The sequence below is a fragment of the Phyllobates terribilis genome, unplaced genomic scaffold (genome assembly GCF_046119375.1).
Source record: "Phyllobates terribilis strain yellow unplaced genomic scaffold, ASM4611937v1 Scaffold_216__1_contigs__length_3321164, whole genome shotgun sequence".
In the NCBI taxonomy this organism is placed as follows: domain Eukaryota; kingdom Metazoa; phylum Chordata; class Amphibia; order Anura; family Dendrobatidae; genus Phyllobates; species Phyllobates terribilis.
Genome location: NW_027362976.1, coordinates 2,791,805 through 2,814,456, shown reverse-complemented (window position 1 = coordinate 2,814,456; position 22,652 = coordinate 2,791,805).

Below are 22,652 nucleotides of genomic sequence, written 5' to 3'. Positions count from 1 at the left end.
ACGTATCTAATCCTGTCCTGTGTGATACTGTCTGCTGAGCTATGTATCTAATCCTGTCCTGTGTGATACCGTCTGCTGAGCAGTGTATCTAAGCCTCTCCTGTGTGATACCGGCTGCTGAGCTGTGTATCTAATCCGATACTGTGTGATACTGTCAGGTGAGCTGTGTATCTAATCCTCTCCTGTGCGATACTGTCTGCTGAGCTGTGTATCTAATCCTCTCCTGTGTGATACTGTCTGCTGAGCCGTGTATCTAATCCGATACTGTGTGCTGAGCTGTGTATCTAATCCTCTCCTGTGTGATACTGTCTGATGAGCTGTGTATCTAATCCTCTCCTGTGTGATACTGTCTGATGAACTGTGTATCTAATCCTATCCTCTGCGATACTATCTGCTGAGCCGTGTATCTAATCCACTCCTGTGTGATACTGTGTGCTGAGCTGTGTATCTAATCCTCTCCTGTGTGATACTGTCTGCTGAGCCGTGTATCTAATCCTCTCCTGTGTGGTACTGTCTGCTGAGCCGTGTATCTAATTCTCTCCTATGTGATACTGTCTGCTGAGCTATGTATCTAATCCTCTCCTGTGTGATACTGTCTGCTGAGCTGTGTATCTAATCCACTCCTATGTGATACTGTCAGCTGAGCTGTGTATCTAATCCTCTCTTGTGTGATACTGTCAGCTGAGCTGTGTATGTAATCCTCTCCTGTGTGATACCGTCTGCTGAGCTATGTATCTAATCCTGTCCTGTTTGATACTATCTGCTGAGCAGTGTATCTAAGCCTCATCTGTGTGATACCGTCTGCTGAGCAGTGTATCTAAGCCTCTCCTGTGTGATACCGGCTGCTGAGCTGTGTATCTAATCCTCTCCTGTGCGATACTGTCTGCTGAGCTGTGTATCTAATCCTCTCCTGTGTGATACTGTCTGCTGAGCCGTGTATCTAATCCGATACTGTGTGCTGAGCTGTGTATCTAATCCTCTCCTGTGTGATACTGTCTGATGAGCTGTGTATCTAATCCTCTCCTGTGTGATACTGTCTGCTGTGCTGTGTATCTAATCCTCTCCTGTGTGATACTGTCTGATGAACTGTGTATCTAATCCTATCCTCTGCGATACTATCTGCTGAGCCGTGTATCTAATCCTCTCCTGTGTGATACTGTCTGCTGAGCTGTGTATCTAATTCTCTCCTATGTGATACTGTCTGCTGAGCTATGTATCTAATCCTCTCCTGTGTGATACTGTCTGCTGAGCTGTGTATCTAATCCACTCCTATATGATACTGTCAGCTGAGCTGTGTATCTAATCCTCTCTTGTGTGATACTGTCAGCTGAGCTGTGTATGTAATCCTCTCCTGTGTGATACCGTCTGCTGAGCTATGTATCTAATCCTGTCCTGTTTGATACTGTCTGCTGAGCTGTATCTCTAATCCTACCCTGTGTGATACTGTCTGCTAAGCCGTGTATCTAATCCTTTCCTGTGTGATACTGTGTGCTGACCTGTGTATCTAATCCTCTCCTGTGTGTTGCTGTCTGCTGAGCCGTGTATCTAATCCTTTCCTGTGTGATACTGTGTGCTGAGCTGTGTATCTAATCCTCTCCTGTGTGATACTGTCTGATGAGCTGTGTATCTAATCCTCTCCTGTGTGATACTGTCTGCTGAGCTGTGTATCTAATCCTCTCCTGTGTGATACTGTCTGCTGAGCTGTGTATCTAATCCTCTCCTGTGTGATACTGTCTGATGAACTGTGTATCTAATCCTATCCTGTGTGATACTGTCTGTTGAGCCATGTATCTAATACCGCCCTGTGCGATACTGTCTGCTGAGCCGTGTATCTAATCCACTCCTGTGTGATACTGTCTGCTGAGCTGTGTATCTAATCCTATGCTGTGTGATACTGTCTGCTGAGCTGTGTGTCTACTCCTATGCTGTGTGATACTGTCTGCTGAGCCATGTATCTAATCCTATCCTGTGTGATACTGTCTGCTGAGCTGTGTATCTAATCCTATGCTGTGTGATACTGTCTGCTGAGTTGTGTATCTAATCTTATACTGTGTGATACTGTCTACTGTGCTCTGTATCTAATCATATTCTGTGTGATACTGTCTGCTGAGCCGTGTATCTAATCCTCTCCTGTGTGATACCGTGTGCTGAGCAGTGTATCTAATCCTCTCCTGTGTGATACTGTCTGATGAGCTGTGTATCTAATCCTCTCCTGTGTGATACTGTCTGAAGAACTGTGTATCTAATCCTATCCTGTGTGATACTGCCTGCTGAGCCGTGTATCTAATCCCGCCCTGTGCGATACTGTCAGCTGAACCGTGTATCTAATCCACTCCTGTGCGATACTGTCTGCTGAGCTGTGTATCTAATCCACTCCTGTGTGATACTGTCTGCTGAGCTGTGTATCTAATCCTATGCTGTGTGATACTGTCTGCTGAGCTGTGTATCTAATCCCCTCCTGTGTGATACTGTCTGCTGAACCGTGTATCTAATCCTATGCTGTGTGATACTGTCTGCTGAGCTGTGTATCTAATCCTATGCTGTGTATCTAATCCTCTCCTGTGTGATAATGTCTGCTGAGCCATGTATCTAATCCTCTCCTGTGTGATACTGTCTGCTGAGCCGTGTATCTAATCCTCTCCTGTGTGATACTGTCTGCTGAGCCGTGTATCTAATCCTCTCCTGTGTGATACTGTCTGCTGAGCTGTGTATCTAATCCTCTCCTGTGTGATACTGTCTGCTGAGCCGTGTATCTAATCCTCTCCTGTGTGATACTGTCTGCTGAGCTGTGTATCTAATCCTCTCCTGTGTGATGCTGTCTGCTGAGCCATGTATCTAATCCTCTCCTGTGTGATACTGTCTGCTGAGCTGTGTATCTAATCCTCTCCTGTGTGATACTGTCTGCTGAGCCGTGTATCTAATCCTCTCCTGAGTGATACTGTCTGCTGAGCCGTGTATCTAATCCTCTCCTGAGTGATACTGTCTGCTGAGCTGTGTATCTAATCCTCTCCTGTGTGATACTGTCTGCTGAGCCGTGTATCTAATCCTCTCCTGAGTGATACTGTCTGCTGAGCTGTGTATCTAATCCTCTCCTGTGTGATACTGTCTGCTGAGCTGTGTATCTAATCCTCTCCTGTGTGATGCTGTCTGCTGAGCCATGTATCTAATCCTCTCCTGTGTGATACTGTCTGCTGAGCTGTGTATCTAATCCTCTCCTGTGTGATACTGTCTGCTGAGCCGTGTATCTAATCCTCTCCTGAGTGATACTGTCTGCTGAGCTGTGTATCTAATCCTATGCTGTGTGATACTGTCTGCTGAGCTATGTATCTAATCCTGTCCTGTGTGATACTGTCTGCTGAGCTATGTATCTAATCCTGTCCTGTGTGATACTATCTGCTGAGCAGTGTATCTAATCCTCTCCTGTGTGATACTGTCTGCTGAGCTGTGTATCTAATCCTGTCCTGTGTGATACCGTCTTCTGAGCTACGTATCTAATCGTGTCCTGTCTGATACTGTCTGCTGAGCAGTGTATCTAAGCCTCTCCTGTGTGATACCGGCTGCTGAGCTGTGTATCTAATCCTCTGCTGTGCGATACTGTCTGCTGAGCTGTGTATCTAATCCTCTCCTGTGTGATACTGTCTGCTGAGCCGTGTATCTAATCCGATACTGTGTGCTGAGCTGTGTATCTAATCCTCTCCTGTGTTATACTGTCTGATGAGCTGTGTATCTAATCCTCTCCTGTGTGATACTGTCTGATGAACCGTGTATCTAATCCTCTCCTGTGTGATACTGTCTGATGAGCTGTGTATCTAATCCTATCCTCTGCGATACTATCTGCTGAGCCGTGTATCTAATCCACTCCTGTGTTATACTGTCTCCTGAGCTGTGTTTCTAATCCTATGCTGTGTATCTAATTCTCTCCTGTGTGATACTGTCTGCTGAGCTGTGTATCTAATCCTATCCTGTGTGATACTATCTGCTGAGCTGTGTATCTAATCCTCTCCTGTGTGATACTGTCTGATGAGCTGTGTATCTAATCCTCTCCTGTGTGATACTGTCTGATGAGCTATGTATCTAATCCTCTCCTGTGTTATACTGTCTCCTGAGCTGTGTTTCTAATCCTATGCTGTGTATCTAATCCTCTCCTGTGTGATACCGTCTGCTGAGCTATGTATCTAATCCTGTCCTGTGTGATACCATCTGCTGAGCCGTGTATCTAATCCACTCCTGTGTTATACTGTCTCCTGAGCTGTGTTTCTAATCCTATGCTGTGTATCTAATCCTCTCCTGTGTGATACCGCCTGCTGAGCTATGTATCTAATCCTGTCCTGTGTGATACTGTCTGCTGAGCTGTGTATCTAATCCTATCCTGTGTGATACTGTCTGCTGAGCTATGTATCTAATCCTCTCCTGTGTGATACTGTCTGCTGAGCAGTGTATCTAATCCTTTCCTGTGTGATATTGTCTGCGGAGCCGTGTATCTAATCCTCTCCTGTGTGATACTGTCTGATGAGCCGTGTATCTAATCCTCTCCTGTGTGATACTGTCTGCTGAGCTGTGTATCTAATCCTCTCCTGTGTGATACTGTCTGATGAACTGTGTATCTAATCCTATCCTGTGTGATACTGTCTGTTGAGCCGTGTATCTAATCCACTCCTGTGTGATACTGTCTGCTGAGCTATGTATCTAATCCTGTCCTGTGTGATACTGTCTGCTGAGCCGTGTATCTAATCCACTCCTGAGTGATACTGTCTGCTGAGCTGTGTATCTAATCCTATGCTGTGTGATACTGTCTGCTGAGCGATGTATCTAATCCTGTCCTGTGTGATACTGTCTGCTGAGCTGTGCATCTAATCCTATCCTGTGTGATACTATCTGCTGAGCAGTGTATCTAATCCTCCGCTGTGTGATACTGTCTGCTGAGCTGTGTATCTAATCCTGTCCTGTGTGATACCGTCTTCTGAGCTACGTATCTAATCGTGTCCTGTCTGATACTGTCTGCTGAGCTGTGTATCTAATCCTCTCCTGTGTGATACTATCTGCTGAGCCGTGTATCTAATCCACTCCTGTGTGATACTGTCTGCTGAGCTGTGTATCTAATCCCGCCCTGTGTGATACCATCTGCTGAGCTGTGTATCTAATCCACTCCTGTGTGATACTGTCTGCTGAGCTGTGTATCTAATCCTATGCTGTATGATACTGTCTGCTGAGCTGTGTATCTACTCCTATGCTGTGTGATACTGTCTGCTGAGTCATGTATCTAATCCTATCCTGTGTGATACTGTCTGCTGAGCTGTGTATCTAATCCTATGCTGTGTGATACTGTCTGCTGAGTTGTGTATCTAATCTTATACTGTGTGATACTGTCTACTGAGCTGTGTATCTAATCGTATCCTGTGTGATACTGTCTGCTGAGCCGTGTATCTAATCCTCTCCTGTGTGATACCGTGTGCTGAGCAGTGTATCTAATCCTCTCCTGTGTGATACTGTCTGCTGAGCTGTGTATCTAATCCTCTCCTGTGTGATACTGTCTGCTGAGCTGTGTATCTAATCCTCTCCTGTGTGATACTGTCTGCTGAGCCGTGTATCTAATCCTCTCCTGTGTGATACTGTCTGCTGAGCTGTGTATCTAATCCTCTCCTGTGTGATGCTGTCTGCTGAGCCGTGTATCTAATACTCTCCTGTGTGATACTATCTGCTGAGCTGTGTATCTAATCCTCTCCTGTATGATACTGTCTGCTGAGCCGTGTATCTAATCCTCTCCTGTGTGATACCGTGTGCTGAGCAGTGTATCTAATCCTCTCCTGTGTGATACTGTCTGCTGAGCTGTGTATCTAATCCTCTCCTGTGTGATACTGTCTGCTGAGCTGTGTATCTAATCCTCTCCTGTGTGATACTGTCTGCTGAGCTGTGTATCTAATCCTCTCCTGTGTGATGCTGTCTGCTGAGCCGTGTATCTAATACTCTCCTGTGTGATACTATCTGCTGAGCTGTGTATCTAATCCTCTCCTGTGTGATACTGTCTGCTGAGCCGTGTATCTAATCCTCTCCTGTGTGATACTGTCTGCTGAGCTGTGTATCTAATCCTCTCCTGTGTGATGCTGTCTGCTGAGCTGTGTATCTAATCCTCTCCTGTGTGATGCTGTCTGCTGAGCCGTGTATCTAATACTCCCTGTGTGATACTATCTGCTGAGCTGTGTATCTAATCCACTCCTGTGTGATACTGTCTGCTGAGCTGTGTATCTAATCCTCTCCTGTGTGATACTGTATGCTGAGCTGTGTATTTAATCCTCTCCTGTGTGATACCGTCTGCTGAGCTGTGTATCTAATCCTATGCTGTGTGATACTGTCTGCTGAGCCGTGTATCTAATCCTCTCCTGAGTGATACTGTCTGCTAAGCTGTGTATCTAATCCTATGCTGTGTGATACTGTCTGCTGAGCTATGTATCTAATCCTGTCCTGTGTGATACTGTCTGCTGAGCTATGTATCTAATCCTGTCCTGTGTGATACTATCTGCTGAGCAGTGTATCTAATCCTCTCCTGTGTGATACTGTCTGCTGAGCCGTGTATCTAATCCACTCCTGTGTGATACTGTCTGCTGACCTGTGTATCTAATCCTATGCTGTGTGATACTGTCTGCTGAGTTGTGTATCTAATCTTATACTGTGTGATACTGTCTACTGAGCTGTGTATCTAATCGTATCCTGTGTGATACTGTCTGCTGACCTGTGTATCTAATCCTATGCTGTGTGATACTGTCTGCTGAGTTGTGTATCTAATCTTATACTGTGTGATACTGTCTACTGAGCTGTGTATCTAATCCTCTCCTGTGTGATACTGTCTGCTGAGCCGTGTATCTAATCCTTTCCTGTGTGATACTGTGTGCTGAGCTGTGTATCTAATCCTCTCCTGTGTGATATTGTCTGCTGAGCTGTGTATCTAATCCTATGCTGTGTGATACTGTCTGCTGAGCTGTGTATCTAATCCTCTCCTGTGTGATACTGTCTGATGAACTGTGTATCTAATCCTCTCATGTGTGATACTGTCAGCTGAGCTGTGTATCTAATCTTCTCCTGGCTGATACTGTCTGCTGAGCTGTGTATCTAATCCTCTCCTGTGTGATACTGTCTGCTGAGCCGTGTATCTAATCCTCTCCTGTGTGATACTGTCTGCTGAGCCGTGTATCTAATACTCTCCTGTGTGATACTGTCTGCTGAGCTGTGTATCTAATCCTCTCCTGTGTGATGCTGTCTGCTGAGCCGTGTATCTAATACTCCCTGTGTGATACTATCTGCTGAGCTGTGTATCTAATCCACTCCTGTGTGATACTGTCTGCTGAGCTGTGTATCTAATCCTCTCCTGTGTGATACTGTATGCTGAGCTGTGTATTTAATCCTCTCCTGTGTGATACCGTCTGCTGAGCTGTGTATCTAATCCTATGCTGTGTGATACTGTCTGCTGAGCCGTGTATCTAATCCTCTCCTGAGTGATACTGTCTGCTAAGCTGTGTATCTAATCCTATGCTGTGTGATACTGTCTGCTGAGCTATGTATCTAATCCTGTCCTGTGTGATACTGTCTGCTGAGCTATGTATCTAATCCTGTCCTGTGTGATACTATCTGCTGAGCAGTGTATCTAATCCTCTCCTGTGTGATACTGTCTGCTGAGCCGTGTATCTAATCCACTCCTGTGTGATACTGTCTGCTGACCTGTGTATCTAATCCTATGCTGTGTGATACTGTCTGCTGAGTTGTGTATCTAATCTTATACTGTGTGATACTGTCTACTGAGCTGTGTATCTAATCGTATCCTGTGTGATACTGTCTGCTGACCTGTGTATCTAATCCTATGCTGTGTGATACTGTCTGCTGAGTTGTGTATCTAATCTTATACTGTGTGATACTGTCTACTGAGCTGTGTATCTAATCCTTTCCTGTGTGATACTGTGTGCTGAGCTGTGTATCTAATCCTCTCCTGTGTGATACTGTCTGCTGAGCTGTGTATCTAATCCTATGCTGTGTGATACTGTCTGCTGAGCTGTGTATCTAATCCTCTCCTGTGTGATACTGTCTGATGAACTGTGTATCTAATCCTCTCATGTGTGATACTGTCAGCTGAGCTGTGTATCTAATCTTCTCCTGGCTGATACTGTCTGCTGAGCTGTGTATCTAATCATGTCCTGTGTGATACCGTCTGCTGAGCTACGTATCTAATCCTGTCCTGTGTGATACTGTCTGCTGAGCTATGTATCTAATCCTGTCCTGTGTGATACTGTCTGCTGAGCTATGTATCTAATCCTATCCTGTGTGATACTATCTGCTGAGCAGTGTATCTAAGCCTCATCTGTGTGATACCGTCTGCTGAGCAGTGTATCTAAGCCTCTCCTGTGTGATACCGGCTGCTGAGCTGTGTATCTAATCCTCTCCTGTGCGATACTGTCTGCTGAGCTGTGTATCTAATCCTCTCCTGTGTGATACTGTCTGCTGAGCCGTGTATCTAATCCGATACTGTGTGCTGAGCTGTGTATCTAATCCTCTCCTGTGTGATACTGTCTGATGAGCTGTGTATCTAATCCTCTCCTGTGTGATACTGTCTGCTGTGCTGTGTATCTAATCCTCTCCTGTGTGATACTGTCTGATGAACTGTGTATCTAATCCTATCCTCTGCGATACTATCTGCTGAGCCGTGTATCTAATCCACTCCTGTGTGATACTGTCTGCTGAGCCGTGTATCTAATTCTCTCCTATGTGATACTGTCTGCTGAGCTATGTATCTAATCCTCTCCTGTGTGATACTGTCTGCTGAGCTATGTATCTAATCCACTCCTATGTGATACTGTCAGCTGAGCTGTGTATCTAATCCTCTCTTGTGTGATACTGTCAGCTGAGCTGTGTATGTAATCCTCTCCTGTGTGATACCGTCTGCTGAGCTATGTATCTAATCCTGTCCTGTTTGATACTATCTGCTGAGCAGTGTATCTAAGCCTCATCTGTGTGATACCGTCTGCTGAGCAGTGTATCTAAGCCTCTCCTGTGTGATACCGGCTGCTGAGCTGTGTATCTAATCCTCTCCTGTGCGATACTGTCTGCTGAGCTGTGTATCTAATCCTCTCCTGTGTGATACTGTCTGCTGAGCCGTGTATCTAATCCGATACTGTGTGCTGAGCTGTGTATCTAATCCTCTCCTGTGTGATACTGTCTGATGAGCTGTGTATCTAATCCTCTCCTGTGTGATACTGTCTGCTGTGCTGTGTATCTAATCCTCTCCTGTGTGATACTGTCTGATGAACTGTGTATCTAATCCTATCCTCTGCGATACTATCTGCTGAGCCGTGTATCTAATCCTCTCCTGTGTGATACTGTCTGCTGAGCTGTGTATCTAATTCTCTCCTATGTGATACTGTCTGCTGAGCTATGTATCTAATCCTCTCCTGTGTGATACTGTCTGCTGAGCTGTGTATCTAATCCACTCCTATGTGATACTGTCAGCTGAGCTGTGTATCTAATCCTCTCTTGTGTGATACCGTCTGCTGAGCTATGTATCTAATCCTGTCCTGTTTGATACTGTCTGCTGAGCTGTGTATCTAATCCTCTCCTGTGTGATACTGTCAGCTGAGCTGTGTATGTAATCCTCTCCTGTGTGATACCGTCTGCTGAGCTATGTATCTAATCCTGTCCTGTTTGATACTGTCTGCTGAGCTGTATCTCTAATCCTACCCTGTGTGATACTGTCTGCTAAGCCGTGTATCTAATCCTTTCCTGTGTGATACTGTGTGCTGACCTGTGTATCTAATCCTCTCCTGTGTGTTGCTGTCTGCTGAGCCGTGTATCTAATCCTTTCCTGTGTGATACTGTGTGCTGAGCTGTGTATCTAATCCTCTCCTGTGTGATACTGTCTGATGAGCTGTGTATCTAATCCTCTCCTGTGTGATACTGTCTGCTGAGCTGTGTATCTAATCCTCTCCTGTGTGATACTGTCTGCTGAGCTGTGTATCTAATCCTCTCCTGTGTGATACTGTCTGATGAACTGTGTATCTAATCCTATCCTGTGTGATACTGTCTGTTGAGCCATGTATCTAATACCGCCCTGTGCGATACTGTCTGCTGAGCCGTGTATCTAATCCACTCCTGTGTGATACTGTCTGCTGAGCTGTGTATCTAATCCTATGCTGTGTGATACTGTCTGCTGAGCTGTGTGTCTACTCCTATGCTGTGTGATACTGTCTGCTGAGCCATGTATCTAATCCTATCCTGTGTGATACTGTCTGCTGAGCTGTGTATCTAATCCTATGCTGTGTGATACTGTCTGCTGAGTTGTGTATCTAATCTTATACTGTGTGATACTGTCTACTGTGCTCTGTATCTAATCATATTCTGTGTGATACTGTCTGCTGAGCCGTGTATCTAATCCTCTCCTGTGTGATACCGTGTGCTGAGCAGTGTATCTAATCCTCTCCTGTGTGATACTGTCTGATGAGCTGTGTATCTAATCCTCTCCTGTGTGATACTGTCTGATGAACTGTGTATCTAATCCTATCCTGTGTGATACTGCCTGCTGAGCCGTGTATCTAATCCCGCCCTGTGCGATACTGTCAGCTGAACCGTGTATCTAATCCACTCCTGTGCAATACTGTCTGCTGAGCTGTGTATCTAATCCACTCCTGTGTGATACTGTCTGCTGAGCTGTGTATCTAATCCTATGCTGTGTGATACTGTCTGCTGAGCTGTGTATCTAATCCCCTCCTGTGTGATACTGTCTGCTGAACCGTGTATCTAATCCTATGCTGTGTGATACTGTCTGCTGAGCTGTGTATCTAATCCTATGCTGTGTATCTAATCCTCTCCTGTGTGATAATGTCTGCTGAGCCATGTATCTAATCCTCTCCTGTGTGATACTGTCTGCTGAGCCGTGTATCTAATCCTCTCCTGTGTGATACTGTCTGCTGAGCCGTGTATCTAATCCTCTCCTGTGTGATACTGTCTGCTGAGCTGTGTATCTAATCCTCTCCTGTGTGATACTGTCTGCTGAGCCGTGTATCTAATCCTCTCCTGTGTGATACTGTCTGCTGAGCTGTGTATCTAATCCTCTCCTGTGTGATGCTGTCTGCTGAGCCATGTATCTAATCCTCTCCTGTGTGATACTGTCTGCTGAGCTGTGTATCTAATCCTCTCCTGTGTGATACTGTCTGCTGAGCCGTGTATCTAATCCTCTCCTGAGTGATACTGTCTGCTGAGCCGTGTATCTAATCCTCTCCTGAGTGATACTGTCTGCTGAGCTGTGTATCTAATCCTCTCCTGTGTGATACTGTCTGCTGAGCCGTGTATCTAATCCTCTCCTGAGTGATACTGTCTGCTGAGCTGTGTATCTAATCCTCTCCTGTGTGATACTGTCTGCTGAGCTGTGTATCTAATCCTCTCCTGTGTGATACTGTCTGCTGAGCTGTGTATCTAATCCTCTCCTGTGTGATGCTGTCTGCTGAGCCATGTATCTAATCCTCTCCTGTGTGATACTGTCTGCTGAGCTGTGTATCTAATCCTCTCCTGTGTGATACTGTCTGCTGAGCCGTGTATCTAATCCTCTCCTGAGTGATACTGTCTGCTGAGCTGTGTATCTAATCCTATGCTGTGTGATACTGTCTGCTGAGCTATGTATCTAATCCTGTCCTGTGTGATACTGTCTGCTGAGCTATGTATCTAATCCTGTCCTGTGTGATACTATCTGCTGAGCAGTGTATCTAATCCTCTCCTGTGTGATACTGTCTGCTGAGCTGTGTATCTAATCCTGTCCTGTGTGATACCGTCTTCTGAGCTACGTATCTAATCGTGTCCTGTCTGATACTGTCTGCTGAGCAGTGTATCTAAGCCTCTCCTGTGTGATACCGGCTGCTGAGCTGTGTATCTAATCCTCTGCTGTGCGATACTGTCTGCTGAGCTGTGTATCTAATCCTCTCCTGTGTGATACTGTCTGCTGAGCCGTGTATCTAATCCGATACTGTGTGCTGAGCTGTGTATCTAATCCTCTCCTGTGTGATACTGTCTGATGAGCTGTGTATCTAATCCTCTCCTGTGTGATACTGTCTGATGAGCTGTGTATCTAATCCTCTCCTGTGTGATACTGTCTGATGAGCTATGTATCTAATCCTCTCCTGTGTTATACTGTCTCCTGAGCTGTGTTTCTAATCCTATGCTGTGTATCTAATCCTCTCCTGTGTGATACCGTCTGCTGAGCTATGTATCTAATCCTGTCCTGTGTGATACCATCTGCTGAGCCGTGTATCTAATCCACTCCTGTGTTATACTGTCTCCTGAGCTGTGTTTCTAATCCTATGCTGTGTATCTAATCCTCTCCTGTGTGATACCGTCTGCTGAGCTATGTATCTAATCCTGTCCTGTGTGATACTGTCTGCTGAGCTGTATCTCTAATCCTACCCTGTGTGATATTGTCTGCGGAGCCGTGTATCTAATCCTCTCCTGTGTGATACTGTCTGCTGGGCTATGTATCTAATCCTCTCCTGTGTGATACTGTCTGCTGAGCTGTGTATCTAATCCTCTCCTGTGTGATACTGTCTGATGAACTGTGTATCTAATCCTATCCTCTGCGATACTATCTGCTGAGCCGTGTATCTAATCCACTCCTGTGTTATACTGTCTCCTGAGCTGTGTTTCTAATCCTATGCTGTGTATCTAATCCTCTCCTGTGTGATACCGTCTGCTGAGCTATGTATCTAATCCTGTCCTGTGTGATACTGTCTGCTGAGCTGTGTATCTAATCCTATCCTGTGTGATACTGTCTGCTGAGCTATGTATCTAATCCTCTCCTGTGTGATACTGTCTGCTGAGCAGTGTATCTAATCCTTTCCTGTGTGATATTGTCTGCGGAGCCGTGTATCTAATCCTCTCCTGTGTGATACTGTCTGATGAGCCGTGTATCTAATCCTCTCCTGTGTGATACTGTCTGCTGAGCTGTGTATCTAATCCTCTCCTGTGTGATACTGTCTGATGAACTGTGTATCTAATCCTATCCTGTGTGATACTGTCTGTTGAGCCGTGTATCTAATCCACTCCTGTGTGATACTGTCTGCTGAGCTATGTATCTAATCCTGTCCTGTGTGATACTGTCTGCTGAGCCGTGTATCTAATCCACTCCTGAGTGATACTGTCTGCTGAGCTGTGTATCTAATCCTATGCTGTGTGATACTGTCTGCTGAGCTATGTATCTAATCCTGTCCTGTGTGATACTGTCTGCTGAGCTGTGCATCTAATCCTATCCTGTGTGATACTATCTGCTGAGCAGTGTATCTAATCCTCCGCTGTGTGATACTGTCTGCTGAGCTGTGTATCTAATCCTGTCCTGTGTGATACCGTCTTCTGAGCTACGTATCTAATCGTGTCCTGTCTGATACTGTCTGCTGAGCTGTGTATCTAATCCTCTCCTGTGTGATACTATCTGCTGAGCCGTGTATCTAATCCACTCCTGTGTGATACTGTCTGCTGAGCTGTGTATCTAATCCCGCCCTGTGTGATACCATCTGCTGAGCTGTGTATCTAATCCACTCCTGTGTGATACTGTCTGCTGAGCTGTGTATCTAATCCTATGCTGTATGATACTGTCTGCTGAGCTGTGTATCTAATCCTATGCTGTGTGATACTGTCTGCTGAGCTGTGTATCTACTCCTATGCTGTGTGATACTGTCTGCTGAGCTGTGTATCTAATCCTATCCTGTGTGATACTGTCTGCTGAGCTGTGTATCTAATCCTATGCTGTGTGATACTGTCTGCTGAGTTGTGTATCTAATCTTATACTGTGTGATACTGTCTGCTGAGCTGTGTATCTAATCGTATCCTGTGTGATACTGTCTGCTGAGCCGTGTATCTAATCCTCTCCTGTGTGATACCGTGTGCTGAGCAGTGTATCTAATCCTCTCCTGTGTGATACTGTCTGCTGAGCTGTGTATCTAATCCTCTCCTGTGTGATACTGTCTGCTGAGCCGTGTATCTAATCCTCTCCTGTGTGATACTGTCTGCTGAGCTGTGTATCTAATCCTCTCCTGTGTGATGCTGTCTGCTGAGCCGTGTATCTAATACTCTCCTGTGTGATACTATCTGCTGAGCTGTGTATCTAATCCTCTCCTGTATGATACTGTCTGCTGAGCCGTGTATCTAATCCTCTCCTGTGTGATACCGTGTGCTGAGCAGTGTATCTAATCCTCTCCTGTGTGATACTGTCTGCTGAGCTGTGTATCTAATCCTCTCCTGTGTGATGCTGTCTGCTGAGCCGTGTATCTAATACTCTCCTGTGTGATACTGTCTGCTGAGCTGTGTATCTAATCCTCTCCTGTGTGATGCTGTCTGCTGAGCCGTGTATCTAATACTCCCTGTGTGATACTATCTGCTGAGCTGTGTATCTAATCCACTCCTGTGTGATACTGTCTGCTGAGCTGTGTATCTAATCCTCTCCTGTGTGATACTGTATGCTGAGCTGTGTATTTAATCCTCTCCTGTGTGATACTGTCTGCTGAGCCGTGTATCTAATCCTCTCCTGAGTGATACTGTCTGCTAAGCTGTGTATCTAATCCTATGCTGTGTGATACTGTCTGCTGAGCTGTGTATCTAATCCTCTCCTGTGTGATACTGTATGCTGAGCTGTGTATCTAATCCTCTCCTGTGTGATACCGTCTGCTTAGCTGTGTATCTAATCCTCTCCTGAGTGATACTGTCTGCTGAGCTATGTATCTAATCCTGTCCTGTGTGATACTGTCTGCTGAGCTATGTATCTAATCCTGTCCTGTGTGATACTATCTGCTGAGCAGTGTATCTAATCCTCTCCTGTGTGATACTGTCTGCTGAGCCGTGTATCTAATCCACTCCTGTGTGATACTGTCTGCTGACCTGTGTATCTAATCCACTCCTGTGTGATACTGTCTGCTGAGTTGTGTATCTAATCTTATACTGTGTGATACTGTCTACTGAGCTGTGTATCTAATCGTATCCTGTGTGATACTGTCTGCTGACCTGTGTATCTAATCCTATGCTGTGTGATACTGTCTGCTGAGTTGTGTATCTAATCTTATACTGTGTGATACTGTCTACTGAGCTGTGTATCTAATCGTATCCTGTGTGATACTGTCTGCTGACCTGTGTATCTAATCCTATGCTGTGTGATACTGTCTGCTGAGTTGTGTATCTAATCTTATACTGTGTGATACTGTCTACTGAGCTGTGTATCTAATCGTATCCTGTGTGATACTGTCTGCTGAGCCGTGTATCTAATCCTCTCCTGTGTGATACCGTGTGCTGAGCAGTGTATCTAATCCTCTCCTGTGTGATACTGTCAGCTGAGCTGTGTATCTAATCCTCTCCTGTGTGATACTGTCTGCTGAGCCGTGTATCTAATCTTGTCCTGTGTGATACTGTCTGCTGAGCTGTGTATCTAATCCTATGCTGTGTGATACTGTCAGCTGAGCTGTGTATCTAATCCTCTCCTGTGCGTTACTGTCTGCTGAGCTGTGTATCTAATCTTGTCCTGTGTGATACTGTCTGCTGAGCTGTGTATCTAATCCTCTCCTGTGTGATACTGTCAGCTGAGCTGTGTATCTAATCCTCTCCTGTGTGATACTGTCTGCTGAGCCGTGTATCTATTCCACTCCTGTGTGATACTGTCTGCTGAGCTGTGTATCTAATCCTATCCTGTGTGATACTGTCTGCTGAGCCGTGTATCTAATCCTATCCTATGTGATACTGTCTGCTGAGCTATGTATCTAATCCTATCCTGTGTGATACTGTCTGCTGAGCTGTGTATCTAATCCTATCCGGTGTGATACTGTCTGCTGAGCTGTGTATCTAATCCTATGATGTGTGATACTGTCTGCTGAGCTGTGTATCTAATCCTATGCTGTGTGATACTGTCTGCTGAGCCGTGTATCTATTCCACTCCTGTGTGATACTGTCTGCTGAGCTGTGTATCTATTCCACTCCTGTGTGATAATGTCTGCTGAGCTGTGTATCTAATCCTATCCTATGTGATACTGTCTGCTGAGCCGTGTATCTATTCCACTCCTGTGTGATACTGTCTGCTGAGCTGTGTATCTAATCCTATCCTGTGTGATACTGTCTGCTGAGCTGTGTATCTAATCCTATGATGTGTGATACTGTCTGCTGAGCTGTGTATCTAATCCTATGCTGTGTGATACTGTCTGCAGAGCCGTGTATCTAATCCTATGCTGTGTGATACTGTCTGCTAAGCCGTGTATCTAATCCTGTCCTGTGTGATACTGTCTGCTGAGCCATGTATCTAATCCTCTCTTGTGTGATACTGTCTGCTGAGCTGTGTATCTAATCCTCTCCTGTGTGATACTGTCTGCTGAGCAGTGTATCTAATCCTCTCCTGTGTGATACTGTCTGCTGAGCTGTGCATCTAATCCTATCCTGTGTGATACTATCTGCTGAGCTGTGTATCTAATCCTATCCTGTGTGATACTATCTGCTGAGCTGTGTATCTAATCCTCTCTTGTGTGATACTGTCTGCTGAGCTGTGTATCTAATCCTCTCCTGTGTGATACTGTCTGCTGAGCTGTGTATCTAATCCTCTCCTGTGTGATACTGTCTGATGAACTGTGTATCTAATCCTATCCTGTGTGATACTATCTGCTGAGCTGTGTATCTAATCCTCTCCTGTGTGATACTGTCTGCTGAGCTGTGTATCTAATCCTCTCCTGTGTGATACTGTCTGATGAGCTGTGTATCTAATCCTCTCCTGTGTGATACTGTCTGATGAACTGTGTATCTAATCCTATCCTGTGTGATACTGTCTGCTGAGCCGTGTATCTAATCCCGCCCTGTGCGATACTGTCAGCTGAACCGTGTATCTAATCCACTCCTGTGCGATACTGTCTGCTGAGCTGTGTATCTAATCCTATGCTTTGTGATACTGTCTGCTGAGCTGTGTATCTAATCCTCTCGTGTGTGATACTGTCTGATGAACTGTTTATCTAATCCTCTCCTGTGTGATACTGTCTTCTGAGCTGTGTATCTAATCCTCTCCTGTGTGATACTGTCTGCTGAGCTATGTATCTAATCCTCTCCTGTGTGATACCGTCTGCTGAGCTATGTATCTAATCCCCTCCTGTGTGATACTGTCTGCTGAACCGTGTATCTAATCCTATGCTGTGTGATACTGTCTGCTGAGCTGTGTATCTAATCCTATGCTGTGTATCTAATCATCTCCTGTGTGATACTGTCTGCTGAGCCATGTATCTAATCCTCTCCTGTGTGATACTGTCTGCTGAGCCGTGTATCTAATCCTATCCTGTGTGATACTGTCTGCTGAGCTGTGGATCTAATCCTATCCTGTGTGATACTGTCTGCTGAGCTGTGTATCTAATCCTCTCCTGTGTGATACTGTCTGCTGAGCCGTGTATCTAATCCTCTCCTGTGTGATAATGTCTGCTGAGCCATGTATCTAATCCTCTCCTGTGTGATACTGTCTGCTGAGCTGTGTATCTAATCCTCTCCTGTGTGATACTGTCTGCTGAGCCGTGTATCTAATCCTATCCTGTGTGATACTGTCTGCTGAGCTGTGGATCTAATCCTGTCCTGTGTGATACTGTCTGCTGAGCTGTGTATCTAATCCTCTCCTGTGTGATACTGTCTGCTGAGCCGTGTATCTAATCCTCTCCTGTGTGATACTGTGTGCTGAGCTGTGTATCTAATCCTCTCCTGTGTGATACTGTCTGCTGAGCCGTGTATCTAATCCTCTCCTGAGTGATACTGTCTGCTGAGCTGTGTATCTAATCCTATGCTGTGTGATACTGTCTGCTGAGCTATGTATCTTATCCTGTCCTGTGTGATACTGTCTGCTGAGCTATGTATCTAATCCTGTCCTGTGTGATACTGTCTGCTGAGCCGTGTATCTAATCCTCTCCTGAGTGATACTGTCTGCTGAGCTGTGTATCTAATCCTATGCTGTGTGATACTGTCTGCTGAGCTATGTATCTTATCCTGTCCTGTGTGATACTGTCTGCTGAGCTATGTATCTAATCCACTCCTGTGCGATACTGTCTGCTGAGCTGTGTATCTACTCCTATGCTGTGTGATACTGTCTGCTGAGCCGTGTATCTAATACTCTCCTGTGTGATACTGTCTGCTGAGTTGTGTATCTAATTTTATACTGTGTGATACTGTCTACTGAGCTGTGTATCTAATCGTATCCTGTGTGATACTGTCTGCTGAGCTGTGTATCTAATCCTCTCCTGTGTGATACCGTGTGCTGAGCAGTGTATCTAATCCTCTCCTGTGTGACACTGTCAGCTGAGCTGTGTATCTAATCCTCTCCTGTGCGTTACTATCTGCTGAGCTGTGTATCTAATCCTCTCCTGTGTGATACTGTCTGATGAGCTGTGTATCTAATCCTCTCCTGTGTTATACTGTCTGATGAGCTGTGTATCTAATCCTCTCCTGTGTGATACTGTCTGCTGAGCTGTGTATCTAATCCTCTCCTGTGTGATACTGTCTGATGAACTGTGTATCTAATCCTATCCTGTGTGATACTGTCTGCTGAGCTGTGTATCTAATCCTCTCCTGTGTGATACTGTTTGATGAGCTGTGTATCTAATCCTCTCCTGTGTGATACTGTCTGATGAACTGTGTATCTAATCCTATCCTGTGTGATACTGTCTGCTGAGCCGAATATCTAATCCTGTCCTGTGTGATGCTGTCTGCTGAGCTGTGTATCTAATCCTATGCTGTGTGATACTGTCTGCTGAGCTGTGTATCTAATCCTATCCTGTGTGATATCGTCTGCTGAGCTGTGTATCTAATCCTTTCCTGTGTGATACTGTCTCCTGAGCAGTGTATCTAATCCTCTCCTGTGTGATACTGTCTGCTGAGCTGTGTATCTAATCCTATCCTGTGTGATACTGTCTGCTGAGCTGTTTATCTAATCCTCTCCTGTGCGATACTGTCTGCTGAGCTGTGTATCTAATCCTCTCCTGTGTGATACTGTCTGATGAGCTGTGTATCTAATCCTATGCTGTGTGATACTGTCTGCTGAGCTATGTATCTTATCCTTTCCTGTGTGATACTGTCTGCTGAGCTATGTATCTAATCCTGTCCTGTGTGATACTGTCTGCTGAGCCGTGTATCTAATCCACTCCTGTGTGATACTGTCTGCTGAGCTGTGTATCTAATCCTATGTTGTGTGATACTGTCTGCTGAGCTGTGTATCTAATCCTATGCTGTGTGATACTGTCTGCTGAGTTGTGTATCTAATTTTATACTGTGTGATACTGTCTGCTGAGCCGTGTATCTAATCCTCTCCTGTGTGATACCGTGTGCTGAGCAGTGTATCTAATCCTCTCCTGTGTGACACTGTCAGCTAAGCTGTGTATCTAATCCTCTCATGTGCGTTACTGTCTGCTGAGCTGTGTATCTAATCCTCTCCTGTGTGATACTGTCTGATGAGCTGTGTATCTAATCCTCTCCTGTGTTATACTGTCTGATGAACTGTGTATCTAATCCTATCCTGTGTGATACTGTCTGCTGAGCTGTGTATCTAATCATCTCCTGTGTGATACTGTCTGATGAGCTGTGTATCTAATCCTCTCCTGTGTTATACTGTCTGATGAGCTGTGTATCTAATCCTCTCCTGTGTGACACTGTCAGCTAAGCTGTGTATCTAATCCTCTCATGTGCGTTACTGTCTGCTGAGCTGTGTATCTAATCCTCTCCTGTGTGACACTGTCAGCTAAGCTGTGTATCTAATCCTATCCTGTGTGATACTGTCTGCTGAGCTGTGTATCTAATCCCCTCCTGTGTGATACTGTCTGATGAACTGTGTATCTAATCCTATCCTGTGTGATACTGTCTGCTGAGCCGAGTATCTAATCCTGTCCTGTGTGATGCTGTGTGCTGAGCTGTGTATCTAATCCTATGCTGTGTGATACTGTCTGCTGAGCTGTGCATCTAATCCTTTCCTGTGTGATACTGTCTCCTGAGCAGTGTATCTAATCCTCTCCTGTGTGATACTGTCTGCTGAGCTGTGTATCTAATCCTATGCTGTGTGATACTGTCTGCTGAGCTGTGCATATAATCCTATCCTGTGTGATACTGTCAGCTGAGCAGTGTATCTAATCCTCTCCTGTGCGATACTGTCTGCTGAGCTGTGTATCTAATCCTCTCCTGTGCGATACTGTCTGCTGAGCAGTGTATCTAATCCTATCCTGTGTGATACTGTCTGCTGAGCTGTGTATCTAATCCTCTCCTGTGTGATACTGTCTGATGAGCTGTGTATCTAATCCTCTCCTGTGTGATACTGTCTGATGAGCTGTGTATCTAATCCTATCCTGTGTGATACTGTCTGATGAGCTGTGTATCTAATCCTCTCCTGTGTGATACTGTCTGATGAGCTGTGTATCTAATCCTCTCCTGTGTGATACTGTCTGCCGAGCTGTGTATCTAATCCTCTCCTGTGTGATACTGTCTGATGAGCTGTGTATCTAATCCTCTCCTGTGTGATACTGTCTGATGAGCTGTGTATCTAATCCTATGCTGTGTGATACTGTCTGCTGAGCTGTGTATCTAATCCTCTCCTGTGTGATACTGTCTGATGAGCTGTGTATCTAATCCTATCCTGTGTGATACTGTCTGATGAGCTGTGTATCTAATCCTCTCCTGTGTGATACTGTCTGCTGAGCCGTTTATCTAATCCTCTCCTGTGTGATACTGTCTGATGAGCTGTGTATCTAATCCTCTCCTGTGTGGTACTGTCTGATGAACTGTGTATCTAATCCTATCCTGTGTGATACTGTCTGCTGAGCCGTGTATCTAATCCTCTCCTGTGTGATACTGTCTGCTGAGCTGTGTATCTAATCCTCTCCTGTGTGATACCGTCTGCTGAGCTATGTATCTAATCCCCTCCTGTGTGATACTGTCTGCTGAGCCGTGTATCTAATCCTATGCTGTGTGATACTGTCTGCTGAGCTGTGTATCTAATCCTCTCCTGTGTGATACTGTCTGATGAGCTGTGTATCTAATCCCCTCCTGTGTGATACTGTCTGCTGAACCGTGTATCTAATCCTATGCTGTGTGATACTGTCTGCTGAGCTGTGTATCTAATCCTATGCTGTGTATCTAATCATCTCCTGTGTGATACTGTCTGCTGAGCCATGTATCTAATCCTCTCCTGTGTGATACTGTCTGCTGAGCCGTGTATCTAATCCTATCCTGTGTGATACTGTCTGCTGAGCTGTGGATCTAATCCTATCCTGTGTGATACTGTCTGCTGAGCTGTGTATCTAATCCTCTCCTGTGTGATACTGTCTGCTGAGCCGTGTATCTAATCCTCTCCTGTGTGATAATGTCTGCTGAGCCATGTATCTAATCCTCTCCTGTGTGATACTGTCTGCTGAGCTGTGTATCTAATCCTCTCCTGTGTGATACTGTCTGCTGAGCCGTGTATCTAATCCTATCCTGTGTGATACTGTCTGCTGAGCTGTGGATCTAATCCTGTCCTGTGTGATACTGTCTGCTGAGCTGTGTATCTAATCCTCTCCTGTGTGATACTGTCTGCTGAGCCGTGTATCTAATCCTCTCCTGTGTGATACTGTGTGCTGAGCTGTGTATCTAATCCTCTCCTGTGTGATACTGTCTGCTGAGCCGTGTATCTAATCCTCTCCTGAGTGATACTGTCTGCTGAGCTGTGTATCTAATCCTATGCTGTGTGATACTGTCTGCTGAGCTATGTATCTTATCCTGTCCTGTGTGATACTGTCTGCTGAGCTATGTATCTAATCCTGTCCTGTGTGATACTGTCTGCTGAGCCGTGTATCTAATCCTCTCCTGAGTGATACTGTCTGCTGAGCTGTGTATCTAATCCTATGCTGTGTGATACTGTCTGCTGAGCTATGTATCTTATCCTGTCCTGTGTGATACTGTCTGCTGAGCTATGTATCTAATCCACTCCTGTGCGATACTGTCTGCTGAGCTGTGTATCTACTCCTATGCTGTGTGATACTGTCTGCTGAGCCGTGTATCTAATACTCTCCTGTGTGATACTGTCTGCTGAGTTGTGTATCTAATTTTATACTGTGTGATACTGTCTACTGAGCTGTGTATCTAATCGTATCCTGTGTGATACTGTCTGCTGAGCTGTGTATCTAATCCTCTCCTGTGTGATACCGTGTGCTGAGCAGTGTATCTAATCCTCTCCTGTGTGACACTGTCAGCTGAGCTGTGTATCTAATCCTCTCCTGTGCGTTACTATCTGCTGAGCTGTGTATCTAATCCTCTCCTGTGTGATACTGTCTGATGAGCTGTGTATCTAATCCTCTCCTGTGTTATACTGTCTGATGAGCTGTGTATCTAATCCTCTCCTGTGTGATACTGTCTGCTGAGCTGTGTATCTAATCCTCTCCTGTGTGATACTGTCTGATGAACTGTGTATCTAATCCTATCCTGTGTGATACTGTCTGCTGAGCTGTGTATCTAATCCTCTCCTGTGTGATACTGTTTGATGAGCTGTGTATCTAATCCTCTCCTGTGTGATACTGTCTGATGAACTGTGTATCTAATCCTATCCTGTGTGATACTGTCTGCTGAGCCGAATATCTAATCCTGTCCTGTGTGATGCTGTCTGCTGAGCTGTGTATCTAATCCTAT